The sequence below is a fragment of the Lactuca sativa genome, chromosome 1 (assembly GCF_002870075.4).
Source record: "Lactuca sativa cultivar Salinas chromosome 1, Lsat_Salinas_v11, whole genome shotgun sequence".
In the NCBI taxonomy this organism is placed as follows: Eukaryota; Viridiplantae; Streptophyta; class Magnoliopsida; order Asterales; family Asteraceae; genus Lactuca; species Lactuca sativa.
Window position 1 is genome coordinate 93,936,839 of NC_056623.2, and position 24,596 is coordinate 93,961,434.

The following is a 24,596-nucleotide window of genomic DNA, read 5'->3' on the forward strand; positions in this document are numbered from 1 at the left end:
AATGTTGTTATTATTTTATTCCAGGTTCAATAATTTTATTATTCTTCATTAATATTCTAATAGAATAACATTCTAACAAAACAATATCATAGAACACCATTTTAAAAGAATATCATTCTTTCAGAATTAAAATTGAACTAATTAAAAAAAAATCAAAATTCCAAATTAAGATAATAAAAGATCTCTTAAAATCCTAAAATTTTCTTTTTAAACTTGTGTTTCCTAATTTGAAAGTAACAGAAATATACATTTTTATATTTTTTTTTTAATTCAATGGTATTATTCTATTTTTTTCAAATTTAACAATATCAATAAATTTCTTTCTTAAAATAAGTTAAATTATTGGTTTACAATCATTCATACATCCATACAATAATTAGTTAGAATATAATAACCTAAGTCTCTCTCTCTCTCTCTCTCTCTCTATATATATATATATATATATATATATATATATATATATATATATATATATATATATTTCAATTTATTCAATGTATGTACACCATATAAATACTAGATTAATACAAATGAACATATTATGTTTGATTTTACAATGGACTTTATATGTGATTATTAACAGTGTACCCATTTAAAAGACGCTCTAATTGTTTAATCATTACCTAAATATTGTTTATTAGAATCTTTTTGTTGTTGTTTATACTAGAATAAAACTTGTCACATTGAACTAAAGTTTCTTTTATATTGCTAACGAGTTATATTGATATTATTCAGACTAAAATGTAATTTAATATCATTAATATTTAATTCTTATTCACAATGAAACATACTCACATTTAGGGATGAGCTTTTAAACCAATAAACTGAACCATAAGTGGAACCGGTTGGAACTGATTAATGGTATTCGGTCCGATTCTCAGTTCCTCCAACCCATCATTTTCAGTTTTTGCTTATTTTAGTTCTAGTCCGATTCGGGCATGTTTTGGTTCCATACACCTTCCTAGATAACACATTTTCTAGTATAAATGAAACCAATTAGTGGTACTCGTTCCAGTTATTGGTTCCCGTTTACTCCCTAATCGGTTTCCAGTTCTTCCAAGTTTTGTCTGATTCGGACCGTTTTCGGACCGGTTTAGATCCCTACTCGCATTAAATTATATTGCTGTTGAGTTTGCTTCAATATAGCGTGGGATGGGGTCTACTGTGAATCTAATCTTCAGAAAGGAACTTCCTTTAAGGTTATATATATATATATATATATATATATATATATATATATATATATATATATATATATATATATATATATATGTGTGTGTGTGTGTGTGTGTGTGTTTGTGTTGTAAAAATAGCGACTAGGTTCCGATTAGTTCCTAAACGCTACCGGACCGAGTAGAAGGCGCGTAACGATTAATCCATGACTATACAATAAACGAAGCTGTAGCAAATGATGAAATTTAACACTTTGAAAAATTTATATATCAATAGAACCTGGTGAAGCAGTGTGTACAATTAACTAGCGCTCGAGCGGTAGTTTCTCAAAATATCTCTATTATTTTATGAGTATTGTAGAGCTGATGTTTTATGAACTAATAGAACTGCATGCTAGTGATAGTCTAAGGATCCTATAGGGAAGTGTGATAGGGATTGTTTGAATTGAGATGCCTTTAGCCAAGGAGGTTTCTTTCATAAGAATGAATATGTCATTGCTAATTGCTTAGTGTATGTCGCATAAGTGTACATACTTATGGTTTTATAGCCTTAGAATATATGATTTAGCCTTTCTTCCTGTTCCTTGTTTGGTTGTGGACTTAAGGTGGAATCATTTATTGCATTGTCAATCGAGTCCTATATTGTGTGTGATTGGCATACACGAAGCAAATGGTGAGGATAATGGAGATCTTGTGAGGTGGAGAGGTGTTGGGGAGCAGTCTAGAATGAGTACCTAGATGTTTAGTAATGGTTCTGAGGAACCGGCAGGGCGGGTGTATAGATGCTCTTGAGGAATATAGTTCTTGGGGACTTAGGGTCCCAAGAGGACGACTTGAGACAAATACGATTGGTGTGGAAAGTAGTATTGGGCCCATACTACTGAAAGCACCGGATCCATACGAGGCTCAAGGAGAAATCTTAGGGAATTAAGGAACTTACAAGAGTGTGTAAGTTTTTTGTGTACACACTTTAGCTTGATTGCTGATATTTTCTTGTGTGCTTTAGTATGGTGGTTACCCCGAGGATCAGCCTCCAGCGTCCCCGATAGGTCGAGTGCTAGTGAGGAGGAGATCTGTAGGATCATTTCCATAGAGGTGGTAGTGGAAATCAGAAAGGCTATACCGAAGATGTTTGCGTCTATTATGACCACGTTGATTGATACTTTCAAAAAGCACTATGTTGTCGTCACTGAGGCTACTGCTACCGCAGCTACTACAACCATTACTGCTGCGAGACCTCAGGCGGTGATTTGTTATGGTATTGGGAATTCAACAACACAAAGACACCAGAGTTTGATGGGATCCAAGACCCGATTGTTGCGATGAGATGGATTTTCTGATGTTGAGGGTTGCTTCTACACTTGCTCCTGTCCGGAGAATTTGAAGGTTCATTTCGTGTTCAACCTACTTCGCTTGGGAGCGAAGGATTAGTGGAAAATTTTGGCAACTAACTATTCTCTCACAAAATGTAATGCAGTGAAATGGGGGAGATTTACTGATATGTTTATAGATGAGTGTGTACCAATGGTTTAGAGAGAGACGTTGGCCCATGAGTTCTTGTCGCTCAAGAAGAAGACAGAGACGGTGACTGAGATCAGTAGGATGTTTCATGAGAAGGCCTTGTTTTTCCTTAAGAATGTATCGTTTGTTCAAGAACGCGTGATTCGGTATCTAAGTATTCTAAGGAGGGATATCCATGAGGATTGAGTTCCTAACGAACACTTCATATCGGATATTGGCCTAGCTGCAGACCAATGCCTTAGAGAACCAGGTCAGAGAGGAAAGGGAGATTCAAGCGAGAGATAGGAGATCAGTGCAGTCGCAGCCATCAACTAAGCGGCCCAAGTATGCTGACTCAAGAGATAGAGGCCAGAAGGCTCGCACTTGCAGCATGTGCAGCAAGATTTACAAGGGACCCTGTCAGTTAGGGATTATTTGGTATATGTGTGTCAAGGAGGGACATATGGTGAACGATTGTCCCAAGGGTTTCAGGTTTGCTTCAATTGCAACTAGACGGGTTACTTAAGTGTAGAGTGTCCTCAACTTGCATCTAGGACAGTTTAGACTTTAGCCCCCGTGATCCTACATATTACTGATGGCCAACAAGGGAAGGCCGAGGCTCCGAGAGCTCGAGGGAGAGCATTTCAGTTAACAGTGGAGGAGACGAGAGCAGCACCTGACGTCATGGTTGGTATGTTTTCTTTATTTATTTTGCTGATTTATTTATGTCGCTTATGATATTGCTCATGTTAGGTACTTTCCTTGTGAACTCTATACATGCGCTAGTGCTACTTGACTCGGGTGCTAGTTGGTCTTTTGAGTCATCAAACGTTTTTGTGGTTTTAGTTTTGCACGAGAGGCCCTGAGCAAGCCATTGAGAGTTTTTATACCTAATGAGCATTCAGTCTTTTCTACTGATGTCTATCGGGGTTGTGTACTGGAAATTTGTGGTTTAGGGTATCCGATAGATCTTATCCATATTTGTGACGGGATATGTATTTGTTACCATGGGTATGGCTTCGGTCGCCGGCTCCTGTGTCATCAGGTCACCAACTTCCTTGACCTTCCGGTACTGGGAAGGCGTCAGCCCCTATACATGGTCTTACGACTTTGCGGAGACCTATGTTTTTGGTACACAGTCGCCCTGGCCTGGTCACTGCGACCCCATTTGTGAGGAGGCACCCCTTCTCCCGAAGTTACGGGGCTATTTTGCCGAGTTCCTTAGAGATATTTTTCTTGTGCCCCTAGGTATTCTCTACCTACACACAGGATTGGTTGAGTCGGTTTAGGGCTTTAAGTGACTGTGAGTGGCAGTTGCTGACGATTCGAGATCCTGGTGGGGGAGCGATGGCCATTTACGACGAAGGTACCAGGTCAGCCACTAGGACGAGGCAGTGGTTATAACATGGTTGCTTGGGAAATATGGAATATGTGGTGGATACCTGGGTTGATGAAAAGAGATCGGTTTCCATTTCTGATGTTTCTGTTGTGCGCAATTTCCTTGATGTTTTTTTCTGGATGAGTTGTCGCGGGTGTCTCTTAAAAGGCTTGTAGAGTTCCGGATCGATTTGAGCCCTGGTGTGGTGGAGATTTCCAAGGCACCATATCTTCTTGCACCTCCTAAGATGCAAGAGTTATCCTCTCAGCTTCAAGAGCTGTTAGAAAGGATTTTATACGACCGAATAGTTCTCCGTGGGAAGCACCGATCCTTTTTGTTAAGAAGAAGGATGGTTCACACCAGATATGCATTGATTACTGGGAGCTAAACAAGTTGATGGTGAAGAAACATTATCAGTTGCCAAGGATTGAGATCTCTTCGATCAGTTGCAAGGGGCATCTTAGTTTTCCAAGATTGATTTGACGTTTGGCTACCATTAGATGAGAGTGCTAGAGGAGGATATTCAGAACACAACCTTCCGAACTCTTTATGGGCATTAAGAGTTCGTGGTGATGCCTTTTGGACTCACCAACGCACCGACTGCGTTCATTGAGCTCATGAACCGGGTGTGTAGGCCCATGTTGGACAGGTCAGTGATTATCTTTATCGATTACATCTTGGTCTATTCGAAGACCAGGAAATAGCATGAGGAACATTTGTGTGAAATTCTTAGGGTTTTGAGGATAGAGAGACTATATGTTAAGTTCTCCAAGTGTGAGTTCTGGTTGCGCGAGGTTTAGTTTCTGGGACACCTCGTCAATTAGAACGGTATCCTAGTTGACCCAGCCAAGATATAGGTGGTGATGCGGTGGGAAATGCCAAAGTCTCCATCTGAGATTCAGATCTTTCTTGGTTTGGCGGGATATTATCAGAGGTTCATTTGATATTTCTCCAAGATTGATGTTCCTTTTACTAACTTGATGAGGAAGGATGTTGTGTTCAGTTGGGGGCCTGAGCAGCACGCATCATTCGAGACTCTTTGACAGAGAATTTGTCAGGCACAAGTACTTGCCCTCCTTACGGAGTTGAGGATCTTTTGGCCTACCACGATGCATCCATTTCAGGGTTGGTTGTTGTGTTGATGTAGAGAGGGCATGTGATTGCATGCGCTTCAAAACAACTGAAGCCTCATGAGGCGAATGGGGGTAGTGACCCGAAGATCGGTTACCATAAGGCTTAGGGCCTTTTAGGATAGAGAGAATTAGCCCCTTTATGTGTGGAAAATGTAGATTGGATGACTTGATTTGGAGCCCAAGGGTATATCGGAAAGTGTCAGTTCAGGCCTTTTATGCATTTTGGATTTAAGTTCGAAAAGTTTTAAGGTAAGGGAGAGTTGATAGAAGTGTAGAGATTCTCATTACCTTTTGGGGATATAATGATTGTCAGAAGTTTGTTGGTATTAGGGTTAAGCCTAGTACGCGAGGCGTACATAAGAGTACATTGGGCATACTAGGCAGATGGATCACGAATGCCCTCTTGAGTACGCCGGGCGTACCAGGAGTATGTCGGGCATACTCAAGTTAGGTGCAAACCCTAATTTAGGGTCTTGAACCTTATTTAATGGCCTTAACTCAACCCCAAAACCTTCTATCTTCAGCGTCCATCTCATTAAACCCTAGGAACGAAAATCTAGTCTCCATTGGTGTGATCCTTGAGTTCTCGGTGTGATTTCATGAATTTTGGTGCTCATTGAAGAAGAAGGAGCTTATTAGAGAATTATGGGATTGCTTAAAGCTAGTGGATCCAAGACTTTGTGGTATTTTATCATGTTGTGGTCCCAAGCTTTGTGAGTATAAGCTACTATAAGGTCATTAAGTCTCCTATTTGGTCCTTGTTGAGTGGTTAAGTCATAAAAATGTCATCTTGATGGTTTTTGTTGATGCATGCATGAGTTGGTGTTCATAATATGGATAAAAACAAGGATTTTGTCTCATTGAGTCATGCAAAGTAGTAAAGTTGCCAAATTTACGTGTTAAGACACCCCTTAAGGGTCAGATAGGCGTTCGGATGCTTTTGTATTAACCATTAAGAGCTTAGATTTTGGTCCTCTAATGAATACGCAGGGCGTACATAGGAGTACACTCAACGTAATATTTGTTTCATGCATCAACAACTTGTACGTTGTGCTTTGTTGGTGAGTACACAATGCATACTCTTTTGGCACACAGGGCGTACTCCCGAGGAGTCCCTATTTCTTCTTCCTTGGCAAGTTGTACCATACATATGGATGGCTCGTACGTAGGGCGTATGAGTTGGTACGTAGGCCGTACGCTTCTTGGGACCTTTTGATTTCGGGCTACCTTTTTGGACTCTAGGGTTGTGGATCTTTTATACTTGGGCTCATTTTAGGCCTTAGGACCCTCTATTTGGGTTTAGACCATTTGTGGGCCTAGTTTGGGCTTGGTCCATTGTTGGGCCTCATGATTATTGGTTTGACCTTAAGAATGTAACTAGGGTTGGTATTAGTTGAGTTCAGTGTGAGGTACTGTTGTGAAGCGGGTTTGGGTGCAGAATTTGCTATCTTCTGATTGAGGTGAGTCCTCACTGTACCTGTGGGTTGAAGGCACCAATGTCGGCCCACTAGGATATGTTATGCTAGTTGTCTTTGGGAGTCTTTCATGGTATGTTGTGCTAGACCTACTTGTATGATGGGTTAGGCCCATTGTATGACAGACTAGGCCCATATTTATGTTGGGATAAGCCTATGGTTTAGGAATGGCTAGGCCCACTGTATGTTACGTAGGGTTGCTAGTTGTATTCGTGACTCTTGCATTTTTATGATGGGATGGGCCTATCGGTTTGGCAAGTCTAGGTTCATTATGGTGGATTGGGCCCAATATGTAGACTAGGCCCAATGGTATGTAGTATTTTGGGGAACTCACTAAGCTTTGTGCTTACGGTGTTTACGGTTATGTTTTCAAGTACTTCCGGTTCGAAAGGGAAGGGTCCGGCTTGATCACAACACATCCACCCATGTTTCCGTAGTATGATGATTTTGGGATTGTACTCCGATGACTGTTTTATTATGTTACACTTTAAATGTTTGATTATAAGATAATTGGTGTTTTGGTTGAATTAAAAATAAAAATTTAACCTCATAATTTTTGGGATGTTACAAGTTGGTATCAGAGCCTTGGTTTGAGAGATTCAGGCATACTCTCGGGTATGTCTGAACTCAAACTGAGGGTTTGGTAAATTTTTCATAAAATAAATATTTTATTAAAGGATTTTCAAATAAATGAAAAGGGTGCGGTGCGTGCAATCAGCCGAGCTCAAGTAAGCGATTCCAAAAATACCTATACATGTTTGTTATGTTATATGTTATTAGAATTGCATGCTAGATTAGGGATAAGGATCTAGGAGAGATGCCTTTGTATTCCTATTGTATGAGCTTGTAGATTTTCATGCTAGTACCAATCAGTCAGTGATAGGATGGCTTGCTTAGGTTATGCTTGTTCCGATTACTCGATGCTCGAATGGTGCTTGCTTTGTGCTTTTAGGAGTTCCCATTAACTTTAGATGACTAGTAAACGGATATACTAAGTTACATATAATTGAGACTAGATAATTTTAGAAGGTTAGGTTTTAACCCTATTGTGCAACTCTTGTTTAAGTCCAACCATTGTAGTGTGAGACCTTTCATTCAAAGAATTATCTAGTTTTGGTGATATGTAATTGTATTCATAAGCTAGTTACAGGGTGTTAGGGGGAGTTCCTTCTACAGATGATGGCGGGGAGTAGTGTGGTGGTTTCCCTAGAAGAATCTAGGAAGAATGTTAGTACGACAAAGACGTTGGTAGCCACTAAGCTTGATAATCCTTTTGATTGGTATATGGATTGGAGTGTTATTGCATGAATGCTGCTTGCTTTGTGTTTTGTGGGACTCTTGACAGTGTGTGTTAACTATTAAGTGAATATGATAAGTCACATGCTACATAGGTTAAATAATCTTAGAGTGAATAATTTGACCGTACTACGTAGCTCTCGTTTGAGTCTAGCCGTTGTAGGGATACGTCTTTTACTCAAAGGATTATTTAAGGTTTTTTGCATGTGATTGTACCCATGAAGTGGTTAATTGATATTATTGGGAGTTCTTCATCAACTGATGGCAGGGTGAGGTTGGGAACCTAGGAGAGCCTAGGTTGTGTTGTAGTGGTTTGTTTGCGTTGCTTAGCAGGTATCTAGAGTATCAGTTTGAGAAGGTGACTTGGAGGATTTAGTATGATTTTAGAGGAAAATATGGATAGGTGTGGAAGGTGGTATTGGGCCCGTACTAATGAAAGCATAGGATCCATACTCGAATTGAGTAGAGTCTTGGAAAATCTAGGAAACCTGTGGGATGTGGATTCTTGGGTAAGTTCTGATCATTTGTATGATTGTTTTGTTTAAGAGTGGTGATGAGCACACATGGAGGGGGTTCAAGTTCTAATTCAGGCTCAAGTGCAGGTACTGAGCCGATTGATGAGCGGATATGGGAGTTCATCTCATCGGAGATTACCCACGGTATCTTGGACAGACTCCGGTGATCTTCAGTCCGGTCAAGGAGGGGATTATGGAGATTTTTGATGAGTGTTTGGGTGCGTTCCGTACTAAGGTTATGTCTATTTTTAGAGCTCACACACTTTCGTTCCATGAGTTTCGTGCTTATGGAGATCCCGAGTTCTTGGGGGAGATGGACCCCATTCCCATTAGGATATGGTGAACGCTTCCTAGATGAGTTTCTACCCCAAGGGGTCAAACGTTAGATTTGCCTCTTGTCTTTTGGAAAAACAGAGCTCGAGATTAGTGGGACGAGGTAGACTTCGCTTTGGGAGGCAAAGCCCTAGAGACGATGACTTGGGATGAGTTTGTGACCCATTTTAGGGTGGAATTTCCACCAATTATTAAGGTATAGTAGTTGGCGAGGGAGTTTCAGGACCCTCACCAAACGACTAAGACTATGGCAGAGATCACTGCAAAGTTCCAGGAGAGGGTTTTATTGGTTCCGCAGTATGCAATGGACAAGGAGATGAAGAAGGTAGGGTATCATGGCATGTTGAGGGATGACATCATGGAGTTTTTGAGTTTGTCAGGGTGCGAAACCCTGAATGATATGATTGCTAAAGCCCTTGAACAGGAGATCGATTTGGAGAACCTTGGGAAGAGGAAGTCAGAGCAGATTCAGATCGCAATGGGGCAGACGAAGAGGCTCAAGACTCAGGATTCATGATTGAGAGGCCATCAGGGTCATAGCCGTTGTGCCAAGTGTGGGAGGACTCATGAGGCATGATGTCAGGAGATAGGTCGAGGATGTTTTATTTGTGGTCAAATGGGTCATTTTAGTAGGGATTTCCTGATTGGGTTGGTTATGATGTGTTTTCACTGCAACCAGGTAGGCCACAAGAAGGCCGACTGTCCGATGTTTAGATGTTGAGCAGTGAGTGTACCTGCTCTAGCTACTTTGAGAATCACTGACGGTCATGAGGGCAGGGTAGAAGCCCTAGCAGCAAGGAGCCGAGCAATGCAATGTCAGTCAGGGGAGGCTAGAATTTCATCAGATACTATTGCGTGTATGTTATCTTCTGCTTTCTTCATGCTTTATATTATATATATATATATATAACTTTTACCACCTAACCCTACGATATGTTCTATCTCTAGATCTAGCAATTTATATGTCATAAACAACTATATGACATAAACAACTAGGTAACAAGTACATGCAATGAAATTGATCATCTAACCATACAAAACTTGAATGAAAACTAGAAAAGTTTAGAACATTAATATGTTAAGATGGTATTCTATCAAACACAAGTTAAAGCCAACTCATAAATTCATGAAAATAGAAATCAACACACATACATCTACTCCAAAAGAAAGTAAAGGGTTATTAGCCCATGATCAAAGAAAAAACACACAAAAACATGAAGTAAACTAGATCCAACATAGTAAAACCTAGCAAACAAAATGATTGTAGATGTTCTTCACTTCTAATCTCTCTAATCAAACTTAGCCTTCAAAAGGTTTCTTAAAAGTGTTTTGTCACTTTGTCGCAGCACTTTGCAGCGCACCCTCAAAATTCGACCTAAAGTTCGATATAAAAACTTTCTTTAAACTGGTCACCAAACCGTGGAAAACGTTCATCCACGCCGTAAGAGACATTTTGTACGCGTGGGCTTCAAGTCTTTATAGATTCATCAAGAGGCTTCAATGCTTCCCCTTCGAGGACCAGATACTTCAATGTCGTGGAATCTTCCTTAGGCATGATTCTTCCTCTCTTTCTCTCTTTTAACCTCCAAGCTTCCCGCTTTGTCAACTTTTAGTCATTTTCCTCTAGAATGTCATTCTTTGGCTACAAAATAGATGTTATAATAAATAAGCACCAAATATCTTTGGAATTAACTAAAATAAAGCTAAAATGTACATATATATTGCATAAATATATGTAAAAATATAGAAATAACATTAAGGTTCATATAAGAGCATGGTTTTTTTGTGAGACATGGTAACCAAATTCTAGCCACTCATTTTTTAAGAAAATCGAAAATACAAAATAAATGAAAATTTTGGATTTTTTAAATATTATTTTCGTTATTTTTTATCCAAAGTAAACAATAAAAATTACATTTTTTGTATGTATAAATGAAATAATTAGAATTCTACATGTATCATTCTAGTAGAATATATTGTATATATTTTAACAATACTAGTAGATTATTGGAACATATTCTAATAATTATAGTTGAATATTAAAATATTATAAAATATCTATTAAAATAATTATAGTGTAATATGTAGTAAAATATTTTATTATTCTAATAATTCAAAAAAAAATCATATAACGTAAAAAACGGTATTTATTTATTTATTTTAATTTTTTCGTTTTCTAAATTAAAAAAGTGACAAAAATACTATTTAAAAATATCCTAAATTTTCTAATAGTTTCGAATTTTAATTTTTATATATATATATATATATATATATATATATATATATATATATATATATATATATATATATATATATATATATATATATGTATGCATATTTGTGTTTTTTTTCAATATTTTTCAAAACCGATATACCTATGAGACTCTGATGACAACGTTTAAGAGACATGCAACTTGAAAGCCTTCGAAAAAATAAAAAAGCACCGAAAGCAAAAGTATGTATGCATGCATATTTAGATGTGCATATATGCATATTTCCAAAAAAAAAATCGACAAATCTTTTTTGGGTCCATGGATATGTCTTAGTCGCTAGTCTAGGAGTCCAACGGTGTTTTCGGTTTTCAAAAATGATAGGAGTTTTTAAGTTCTGACAAATATTTAAGTTTTCAAAAGAAATTTCCTCTCTCTCTTTCTCTCTCTCTCTCTCTCTATATATATATATATATATATATATATATATATATATATATATATATATATATATATATATATATATAATTTCAATTGAGAAACAAAAAAGTAAGAATAAGAGAATTAATCTCAGTCTTACATTTATTTTGCTGCAAAACACTCTGTCATACCAACTAAAACTGGGAAATTTATAAACATGTCAAAGTTTTAATATGTTTCATTTATAAATAATGAAAGTGGAAACTATAAAAAATATTTTTTTATTTTATATTAAAACTATATAAATATGATGTCCATATATAAATAATAAAAAATTATGAATTTGGATATATTTAAAAATCATTTTTTGATAAAAAATAATTCCTTAGAATTTACAAAACGAAAAAAAAACTATAGGTTTATATATATATATATATATATATATATATATATATATATATATATATATATATATATATAAGTGAATATGTGGCTGTTATGTACCTAAGCTTAGGTATAGAACATTTTAAATGACATAGTTTTAAATAAAACAAATCCAATTTTCATTTTCTCTTAGTTTTGTTTTAATAGAATACCATTGAATTAAATTCAATTATGGAATGAAAAATGTCAATTATATATTTTTTTTATTGTAAATAATTATTTAAGTTTATAGAGAAAACAAAAAACCAATATTTTTAAACGAATATAACTCAAGCGTTTTGTCTTTCAATTAAAAAACTATATCCAATGATTTTGTGAAAAGTTTGATTGAATTATGACATGTTCTTCTTTTACCTTTTATTCTATTAGTTTTCATTTAGAAATTATTAGGTTTGATTATATCGTCATGACTTCTAATGTTTTAAGTTCTTAGACACAATGATGAAAAAGAATATAAATCTGATCGATTTAGTAAATCACATGATTAAGGAAGAATAGTAAAAGTGATATCATGATTAGTTTGGATATAAATGGATCAAAACTACATTGTTTGAAGGGTTCTATATATAAGCTTAGGTCCATGACAGTATTCCCTGAGCCCATATATATATATATATATATATATATATATATATATATATATATATATATAGAGAGAGAGAGAGAGAGAGAGAGAGAGAAAAAGATTTTATGTGTAAGTAGTTTAAATTGAACTCTTAAATATACGTATCAAGAAAGTTGGTGACTAAAACTCATATATAGTGCTTAATCGAATTTTCATTCTTTCAGAATTCATACAAAGAATATATTAGTTTATTGCATATTCTTCAAGATTATGTTACACAATGTAAGATATTTTTATGTGTAAAAATAATATTTTCTTATTCTTCAAAAAATTTTAGTTAGTCTATAGTTTTGGTGAATCTGTGTAAAAAGAATATTGCATACACTTAAAAAAAATATGTTAAAAAGTATTAATTGATCGTTCTTAAAGAATGAATTTCTTTTACATATCTCACTAGTTTTATGACAGTAGGTAAAAAAATATTTATTAGTCAATGCATTCCTAAGGAATGAAATATGATTCTTAAAGAATGAAATAGGTCTCAAGTAAATTCTTAATTTTTAAAGAATCAAATCGCCCGATTCTTTAAGTTTATACTTTTCTGAACATTATATAAAACATTGTGTTAATATTTTGTAAAACTAATAATGAGATCGCTAAAATTTTATAGAAAGAAATATGTCATGAAACTAACTAATTCTTAAAGAATGAAATTTATTTCATTTTATGTGATTATCGTGTAAAAAATATTGCAAAATTTTCAATAAATGATTTTCTGTGATTTGGTTTTAAAATAGTAATCTAGATTTTATTAATATATTTGACTTGGTTTCCTAAGATATGGTTACTTCTTTTTTTTTATCTTATTTAATAAAATGTCATAATTACTCTTTAATAACCTTAGAATTAATTGATTTTAATTATATAGTAATTGATATCTTACATTAATATAATGCACCCTAAAATCATAGTCATTAAGTTTTTTTAATCCAATGATCATAATTTGGTACACATTCACGCAATATTTGGAGTTCATATTTAATCCTAACCCTATAGTTGGGATCAAATATGAACTATAAATATTATGTAAACGTATAACTAATTTTTATCCATTAGATTAAAGAAAATGAAGGGTTGAGATATTAAAGTACATATTATTAACATATGCTAGCATGTACAATATAGTTGCATTTAATTAACTGTAAATGCAAAATCGTAAAAATGGTTAAAAATATATATGAAATTTGAGATTTTTATGGGATATTAAATATAAATTTACATAAAACGATATTTTTTATGTAGTAGTAAAAAAAAACATAATACATTTCATTCTTTAAGAATTATGTTTTTTTTTTTTCACCGCTTATACAATTTGATTTTTTTTTGTGCCATTCATATGTTTAACAATCACAATCTTTTAAGAATTCTTATAGTTGATATAACAACAATCAATTTTATAAAAAATAAAGCTTCTTTTATATATATATATATATATATATATATATATATATATATATATATATATATATATATATATATATATATATATCATGAAAATGCTTAAGAATTGATTTTTTTTTTTAAGTTAAACGTGATAATAAGAATGATTAAGAATGATATTCTCATATGACATTCTTGTAGAATAAGACATTCTGGAGATGAACATAAAAAATATTCTTGACGAATATTTTAACATTCTTGAAGAATAGTTTAAAATTCTTGAAGAATAATGCTTAATTTAATTTGCATAACTAACATTCTTGAAGAATAATTCAACATTCTTGAAATAATAAATGAACATTCTTGAAGAATAAGCCAAAGAATAAAAGAAGAGCCTAAAATTTAAATATAAAAACTTGTTATTAAGGATGTAGATAGTTTACAACTAAAAATCTAACATTCTCGTGAGAATGAAAATAATATATATTTGCATAAACTTTATGGCTCGATGAGGAGCTAACAACGACAATGAATGTGCTATAGGTATCTCTTACTTCCCACAAGGTAGATAAGGAACCAGAGGATGTGGACTTTCTTCCTTGTTCATTAAGAGTAGTAAGATGAGAAGATTATCTAGTGCCCTTTATTGAAAACCCATCATCTAGCCTTCAGGTTGTTGATGCGAATAACAAGTTTTATCCCATGTTTATGACCTTCAAAAACAAGTCAAAAGAATGAAAAAAAAAGGTTGAGAATCATAACGAGTAAAAATGTACAAAAAAGAATAATAATTCTTGTGGTCTTTTGATAGGGGGGTCAGATTTCGATTCCCCCTCTTCTTTGTTTGTAAATATCTCAGAGGCTTTCAAATTCTAGAAACCCATTCCTTGATGGTATCTTCATTCAAATTCAACCCAAAGCCTTGAAAATGTCCCAATCATGAAAGCAAAAAGCTCTTGTATGTATTTGTTCTACTTTTTAAATCAAATACACACTATTCCAATTTCCAATAACAAAACCAAAATGGAATGGAATAGAAATAGTATTTGCGTTTCCAGCCCAACAATCACATTTGGATACAAATACAAGGAATATCTTGTTAAACTAAAAACCGCACGAACTAATAACATATAAAAAAATGATTTCATAGGATATTTACTCAAGAACCACATCACATGATCCTAGTTTGAATATTTAACAGTGAAAATTTTGATCAATAACATCCTTGTCAATGGATACATCATTTTCCTAATACTTTAAATGAGAAGATGACCACTTACACACAAACAACCCAACATGTAACATCAACTAGTTATTCATTTATTTTTTTGGGATTTCTTAATTGAGTACATCCCTCACTTATTAATTCTGAATCAATAGATATGTGGTTTGGAGATAATTTCATGTCGGTAATTCAGCAAGATGAATTGATACTATTGTTTTTTTGGAGGAATTCTAGAAAAATTATAGCAAACATGAAAGAGTGTAAATTAAATAAGAAAGACAAGTCAGTTAACAGTTCATGAATAGGTTGGATGTGGATCATGCTTCATGCTTTAAGAATGGAAGTAGTAAATTGATTATAAAATATAAAATCAAAAAATCAAAAATGGAATCATTATCATTAACTACATAATGAACGAAAAGGAAATTGCATATAACAAATATTAAATAATAATAGTATAAACAAATTTTCAAATAAACAAATGTTATGTAATCACATAATAAAGATTACCTTTATAGATTTTTAAGAATGCCTTCGTTAAAAGGACTACAGAAAAATGTCTTCGCCGTAAAATCATTGGTACAATTAATCAACAACTATCACTGATTTCCACTATTAGGGATGAATCCACAACACATGAATCGAAAATCCACCGTAACATTGAATCACATTGGATTGAGAGATGAAATCATATGGACAAGTTGGAGAGGTAATCGATGGAGACCGGATGAAATTCGGACGATCGTAGTGTAGGTTAAAGCGAAAGAGAGACACATAGCGGGTAGTTGGCGATTAATCCCTAAAATTGTGTATTTTGAATTGATTATGTTTCCAAAATTATAGGTAATTAATTTTTATAGTAATTAATTTAATTAATCAAATTTCAATAATGCCATTGTAAAATGATTAGACCATATTTGGTCATACATTCACACAATAGTTATAGGTTACATATGATCCTAACTTTATATATATATATATATATATATATATATATATATATATATATATATATATATATATATATATATATATGGGTTATTGTTTTAAAAACCCTCAATTATTCAGGGTTTTTTCGGTTTTGCCCAAAGTTGAACTTTATATCCGTTTTTACCCTCATATTTTCCTAAAATTGTTCAGTTTTACCTTTTTATTGGTGGTTAAACCATTTAAAATGGAAAAAAAAATACAAATTAATATGTTTTTAGAACTATATATATATATATATATATATATATATATATATATATATATATATATATTAAGGTTGTAAAAAACGTTCGACGTTTTCTAGTTGGTGGTTAAGGGATTAATCAGTTAGACAGAGTTTAATCGGGGGATGAGTCGAGGACCATTAATTGTTAATTTGTTGAATTTAAAAAAATTGAATATGACTAATATCATATCAAAGTTCATAAATAACACTAATATCATAAGAAAATAGGTTAATTGTAACATTTGGTTTTGATGCACTTCTACTCTTGACCTTTATATTGAGATTTATTGCATTTTTGGTCCCCATGTGGGAAAGAGTGAAAAGAGGTCTTAGTGGAATTTTCGTAAAATTAGGCCTTGAGAAGTACGCGGTGCGTATGTGCGTATGATGGGTGTACTAGGGAGTGCCCTAGTATGTTAGGCGTACACTCATATACACGGTGTACGTAGCCAGATTCCAAACCCTAGTTTTTAGAGTTTTGCCCATATTTAAACATCCTTAAGCCTCATTTCTTTCCCCATTTCCAGCCTTCATCAACATAAACTTCTTCTCTTGCAAACCCTAGCCTCATTAATCATTTGGAGGTTTAAGTGTGTTTCAAAGGAAGAAGAAGGTGGTGGTAAAGCTTGGAAGCTTGAAGCAAGCTTGGATTTAGAAGTTTGGCATCTTTCCCCATCATTAGAAGGTATAATGTTCATACGTTGATGGCTAGTTTATTAGATATTGTTTATGTGTTGATTTTATGTCCTTTTTGGTCCCAACTTAAGGAGTTTTGAGCATGGCATGTTCTTGACCCATTAAACCATCCTTTCAGACCTTGGGAGGGGTCTTAAGCAATAAAAATGTTCTATTAAGGGTTGGTTTTGCTCCATGCATGGTATGGAATGTCTTAAGGGATTAAGATGTTGAGTTTTATGGATTAAGCACTTAATGGATATGTAAAGTCATAAAATTGGAAACTTTATGGCTCTTAGTGGTATTTTGACTGTGGATCTGAAGATTGGACGTAAGTGTTGGGCTTTAGTTTAAAAATAGTTTCATAAACTAGAAAAATTATGGCAACAGAAGACTTTAATTTTGAAGTAACATAAACATTTTATACCCACCAAGGATCTTCTTGCAAGTTGTACAAAGATTAAAACACCAACCATAGAAAGGATGAAGAAATAACAACCTTTGTAGTTCTTTGGGTCCTCATGGGAGGCTTGGAAGTTGATGAATAATGTTGAACCTTTAAGACACCAACAATGACTCAACGTGATGTAGATGCTAGTCCAAAACTTTTAAACCCTTAAGCTTTAAGTTCATAACCAATATGAACTTAAAGAGAGCATGAAGATGCAAGTGTTCTTCAAGTTTTCTAACCAAAACTAGATAGAATGAGGAAGAAGGAAAAACTTTCAGCCACTTACATCAAAAAGAAGAATGAGCAATCTAGCCAAATGCAAACCCTCTTATTTATATGCATAAAGAGAAGGTATTAACCATTAGGTACTTCCATTTTAGACAAGCTTGTCCCCTTGTCATAAGAGTGTCCCCCATGCTTCTAAAGACATGTATACTTTTGAGAAAGTCATACCTTTATCTTCTTTTTATGCAAATTTCAAAAATTGTATAAAAAAGAGGAAAGTTAGTTTAAATTTTATAAACTCAAGGTTTATAAAATATAAACTGTCTTTTGAGTAAAAGATAAAAGGTTTTCAACTAGTCCAAAAAGTTGTGCAAGACTTATTAATTCATACCATATGAAATAATATAATGTTACTTGCTAACGAAAATTATTAATTCCATGAAATAAATAATTTCCAATTTAATTATAAGAGTTTTATTGAATATTTATTAAAATAAATTTCTAATAAATAATCAATTTTATCAAGTTGTTGTTAGTGTCACCCATTAGTATCATATGTTATTTAGCAATATCACTTTAATATGACTCTTGAGCATACTGGACCTTTCAATCTCCCACTTGCACAAGACTCATATTAGACTGATATAGACAGTGGTGAACGTCTAGCAACATTTCACTCCCCCCAAGACCATATGACTTTTTGTGCCATTCTATCAACGCCTAATTCCCAAAAGGCTCAAAGCTACAATTGGTGTATAAGGTAAGTTTATCAGTTATCCCTTTGCTACAAACATCATGTTGAACATGAGATTCAGATCGCGATCAATCTCATTAGTTGTTCAACTTTTGTTAAGGCGCCTTAGATTTCTAACTCTCAACACATAAGAGGAACAAATCCAATCTTGACTACATAAGCCTCTTGCATAGTTTGCACCATACCTAAAAATGGCTTTTATAACTGTACAGTTAAGGAACATCATTTGACCATATCAAAGCATAGTACTCCCTACACTTAAGTCCCACTATGTATCTCAGGTGTTAAGGATACAAATATAGTACCTTTTAATCAGGTATCATTCAAGATAGCGATCCATGAGATGATCTTGATGCGGGTCAGTTCTATACTAGTTCTCTGACAAGTACCTATGAAACTTGGTTACAACCACTTGCCTACTTTCATATATTGAGAGTCAACCAATCCAATTCATATTAGTCTTACTTCATAATTGCTCCCACAATTATAACCAACTATGAACTTTTAGAATAATAACATTATTCATAGATTAAACATGTTAATATATAACACAACAAGTATTAATGTGATGACTATATCCCAATATATCATAACATTATCTAATAGTTGTTGTTATAATGTTCCAATATCCAAATACCAAATCCAAATCAAAATCCATTTCTAGAATAATAAAGTATTATAGCTAAAGTGTGAGCATTCATACTTAGCTCAAAAGAATGACTTTATCAATAGATCTATAAAAAATTAATTTATGTGAATTCTGTGAATACTATCCTCTCCATACTTAACTTTACTCTAGGTATAGTTAAATATCATGGATATATGATTGATGTTTATTCGTGACATAGAGTCTCTTAACTTGATTAAGTATACTTTCGAAGTCACAAAGATTTCTATGTGATCCTCGAATGGCAAAAATCAACATAGTTATTCAATGATCTCATCCATCCAATCATATTTAAATTCAACTTCTAAAGTAGTGTATTCTTATTTTGTAGTAGATTGTGTCATTATGTTTTTCTTGAACCTCATTCCAACAAAACTTATTCTTCATTCCATAATGAAGTCAAAATCCAATTATAATTCACAAATTATTTATATCTGTTTAGAAATTAGCATATTGTGTAGATCTTTTCATAAAGATCATTTCTAAACGGATTGTCTCATATACATTCTCTTAGTTCTTCTAAAGTACCCTTAGAATATTTTCTTAGTCATCCAGTGACTTAACGATGTATTCAATTAGTATTCTATGACATGCTTACAACATGATCAAATACGATATCCTATGCATAATATGGCGTAAATGATGAATTCATTTGCCAAGAAAATAGAATATAAATCATTTCATCTTGTTCAAACCTATGAACTATGTAGTTTTGAGTCTAGCTCAAAATGGTGCCATATGACAATGCCAAGAATTCTCCAAAAGAATCTTGTGTCTTGATCCCTTTCAATATATTGCCAATATATGTATAAGGACATGAAACTTTTAACATTCCTTTTATATGTCCCTTATAGATTTTACATTCCAAGAATGTATCTTCTTCTTCTTAAGTCTTTCATTTTAGAAACGCTTTCCTAGTCAAGGTGAAAACGACCTTGCTTAGTCAGAATGTGGTTTCAAATGATTAAATATGTCTTATTCATAAAAGATTAGGAATTTCACTATGCTCTCACTAGTTTTTAGTAAACACACATGTTCTATTCATTTTGATATAAAAATACACCTTGTGGTTTTACATAAAATGATGATTTCAACATTGAGATGTTTACTTTATATCCACAAGTGGACCTCAAGCTCTACACATCTTGTTAGGATAACTCTAATTAAGAAAACCTCCAGGCTAATCTATATAGATATCTTCTAGGAGATCTCTATTAAGAAAAGCGGTCTTTCTTGAAATCTATTTGCTATATCTCATATTAAGAATATGAATTTATAGTAAATAATATCCTTGTTGATCTAATCATGGCCACTTGTGAAAAAGGTGTGATCACAGTCAATGTCATGAGTATGATGAGAATCATAGTCCATGACATGAGTATGAGAAAATCCTTTACTACAAGTCTTGCTTTAAATGTGTATGGTTATCCATGTAATTTATTCGTTCTAGAAGAATCATCTACTCCTTCTAGCTTTGCTATAAGGATAAATTTTAATCAAACCCATACTTGATTCTCATACATGGATTACATCTCATGTTCATGACTCTAAGTCATTTATCAGATTCGAGATCTGACATAGCATCTTGGTATTAGATGGATTTTCCAGAAACCATCAATAAAAGCTCATAAATAAGAGATTCCACATTTCTAGAGTCATAGATGAATTCTACCATTAATGTGAACAATTTGTGTTTGTGAATAGCTATTATTCAATTTTAACAATCATTGTTAAAACTAGTGCCAACTATTACTACATAAGGTTATGGTTCTTGAGTTGCTTCAAGTTCCATGTACCTCCCACTTGTTTTGTCATTAGAATCTTGCTTTCTACTAACTTAGTTTTCACAAGAATAACAGAACTTATTCTTGGTGGGTTTGCATTTTATAATCTAAGCCACATTCAGAGTATTATACAAATATGTATTTAGTAGATTTTAGGTTTAGAAGTTTTAGTCCAACATCGGCTTCAAATCCACAAAACATTAAGTAAGATGAGGATGGAGCCCTTCCATACTAAGTCTTATAAAGTGTTTAATCTACTTATTAGTTAGTATTTGTATTCAAGATACAATTAATAGTGATTGAAGTATTATCCTAAAAATATTAAAGGGGGATATTTCTACTTATTAGAAAGTTAATCATACCAAGTAAGATTTAATTCATCCTTTATTATCATTAAGGCCTTAGACGGTTCTTATCGGTTTGTATCTCAACTTTTGAAACCTTCAACACATATTTCACAATTATGGTTTACCATGTAAAATATAATTAAAACTACTATAGTTGTTAATAAAGTCGATTTGATATCTTGTGCTTAATCTTAGACATTCATTAGAAAGGAAGTCATACACCAAAGTGTATAGTTCTTTAATTATTTTCTCTACACCTTAGTGAAAATATCATTAGGAATCCTTTACATATAAATAAGGTTAACATATGTCAAATAAACTACATTATTTGCCTTCAAAGATCCATTTCTTGAAGTTGGAATATGTGAAAGCCATTTATATAATAAAGATAACAATGTCAAAGATAAGTTTGATTTAAAACAAGTTTAAGTCAAAGGTGCTTGTATATAGAACTTGATTTTATTTATAAAATGTTGATATTTACTTCATAATTCTATTAAGAGATCTAGTCTCAGAAATAAAAAAAAATAACTGAGACATAAATTTAGACATGCTAAATTAAAACATACTTTGTTCCAAAACAAATATCGTTTTACATTACAAGTAATTTATGTTCTAAGAATAAATAATAAACTAAACTCCTAAAATATAGTTCCAACTTGATTGTGCTCAGCTTGGTTACTCTTCAATAAATATTTGCAAGCCATTTACAAGTATTATATTAACATTTAAGTACCAAGTACCTAAGTGGTATATGAAAAGTATGAGTTCTATCTAGTAGATACTAGAAATACTAGTCTCTTCCAGACTTTCTTTTTCTAATATAAGGAGTAAATCCTCTTCTAGTGTCTAGTTTCTTCACAAAAGAAACAAGATCAATCTATGTGGGCTTTAGTATATTTCTTGGGCTTAAATGTGTCCAGTTCATAAAACATGGGCCTCTTCGATCACACTTGTTGACTCTTTTAGCATTGCATTATTCCAATGTTTAAACTAGCTTGAAATAAAATATCACTGTATTTATTGGAATATTGATTGACCTGTTATATCATCAGATATATATATATATATATATATATATATATATATATATATATATATATATGTTTAAATTATCCAATACTTCCTAGAAGTCATGAATAACTATTCGTAGCTTGATGCTAGAAGCATCTTAAGCATCACAATGATGCCTTTACTAGGTATCATGTTTAAGTTCATTGCTCAAAGCAAATAGTTTAGAACTAGGACCTTTAGGTGTATACAATTTCATATCTCTTACAAGATTGTCTCTTAAGACATGAACCCATTCATTGAATTTGTATCTATTGAATGTTATTGTTTCATTAAGTAATTAAGGAAAATGACAATTCATGATAATGAGAATGGATTATACAACTACAAAATTTTAACAAAATTCATTTAGTATTTCAATATTTAATCTTCAATAATTAATACCCTTTTAGTTTCCAAAAACATTAATTATCAAAGTCTAGGATCCAAGTTGCAAAACAAATAAATAGTTATGTAACATTTATCCCATCCATTTGAATTCAACCCGGTAGACATCGATTATCAAAAATTTCTCACTTTATAATTCCTAGATTTATGGGATCGCTAATAACAAATTTAATTAGACATGTTTAATCCCATCTATGCCACAAATCTCTCTCGCTTAGGTATCCTTTATCACAAAAATATTTCCGATCAAATCATCCAATTTGAAAAACTTGTGTAATCGGCCTATAACTTGGCTATAGAAATCAAGAATACATCCCGACCATCAAAAGATAACACTAAGCTGTTAGGTATCCTTTATCCCACTAGTGCGTACAAGAGACGTGCGAGTGTTCTTTAAAAGGATTGTATAGATTTGAGGTTTGTAAAAAGGGTCTTTATATGTTTTATAATTCTAGTTTAAAAACATATGGTATCATGGTTATTACATGCATATAATAAACCATGGTATCTATTTTCAAAAGAAAATCATTTTTAAAGGTTCTATATAAAAAGCTAGTTTTTATATAATTTGACACAATTCAATTTCAATAACCGGTATTAAGTTTGAATGCATTTGAACCTTTTATATCATTAATAAAACTTCATTTTATTACTTATATATTTGGAGTTTGTAAAAGTTATAAAAAAACACCATTTTAAAACTTATATTGGAGTATTTCAAAATTTGCCGTTATTAACGATTTTATAAAACCGAGTTTTATTTTTAAAATAATACTTTCTTGCATCTTATGTCCAAGTTTGAAAAATCCAAACTCCATGTGATATTTATTTTGTCCAAAATTATTTTAGCATGTGAAAAACTAATTTATCAACCACACACAAAATACACAAAACAAACATGCATAAAAAGATATGTGCATAAACATAACCAACTAATGACATTTTTGTGAGTCAACACAAAAATGCCAAGTCCATTCCTAAAGGGACATTTAAGGGGACCATAAATATTCTTGTAATGTTGTTGAAGAAGCTTCCACTTGAGTAAACACCCATTTCTTGCAAAAGATTGAAAAAACTTCTTGAATGCTAAAATTCAGCGACTGTCGATAAAAGCCAACATCCCTTTGTGAACAACATTAGTGACACTTTTCAGGAAATGTCACTGAAAATCCTGCACACCTTTTAGACTTGAAAATTGATCTTTTGTCTTCAAAAAATGATTCCAACTTGATTTCTTGTTACATTTTTGTACAAATAAATTAATTCTAAAAACTAATCTATTACTTTGGAAAAATAACCAGGAAAAACTAAACTATTTAATTATTACATACCATATGAATAAATATATAATTACAACCATTTTATAACAAAAAAACAACACAACAGCATAGAAACACATTGGTCCTTGGCTAGTTTATGCACATCATATACATCAACATACACATAAAACAACCTTTGTTTTTTCTAGGACAACTTTAAATGATAAAAGATGCATGAAACTTTTTTCACATAAAAAAAACAAAATATAAAGTTACCATACAAAATATGTATGAACTTATTTATTATACAAAAACAAGTTATCTATAATATCTAAAAACTAAGATTTCCAAAAATCAAAAAATCTAACAAAACTTGCAAGATGGCTCTGATACTAATTGTTGGGATTTAGTTCAAAAATAGTTTCATAAACTAGAAAAATTATGGCAACCGAAGACTTTAATTTGGAAATAATAAACATTTTATACCCACCAAGGATCTTCTTGCAAGTTGTAGAAAGATTAAAACACCAATCATAGAAAGGACGAAGAAATAACAACCTTTGTAGTTCTTTGGGTCCTCATGGGAGGCTTGGAAGTTGATGAAGAATGTGGAACCTTTGAGACACGAACAATGACTCAACTTGATGTAGATGC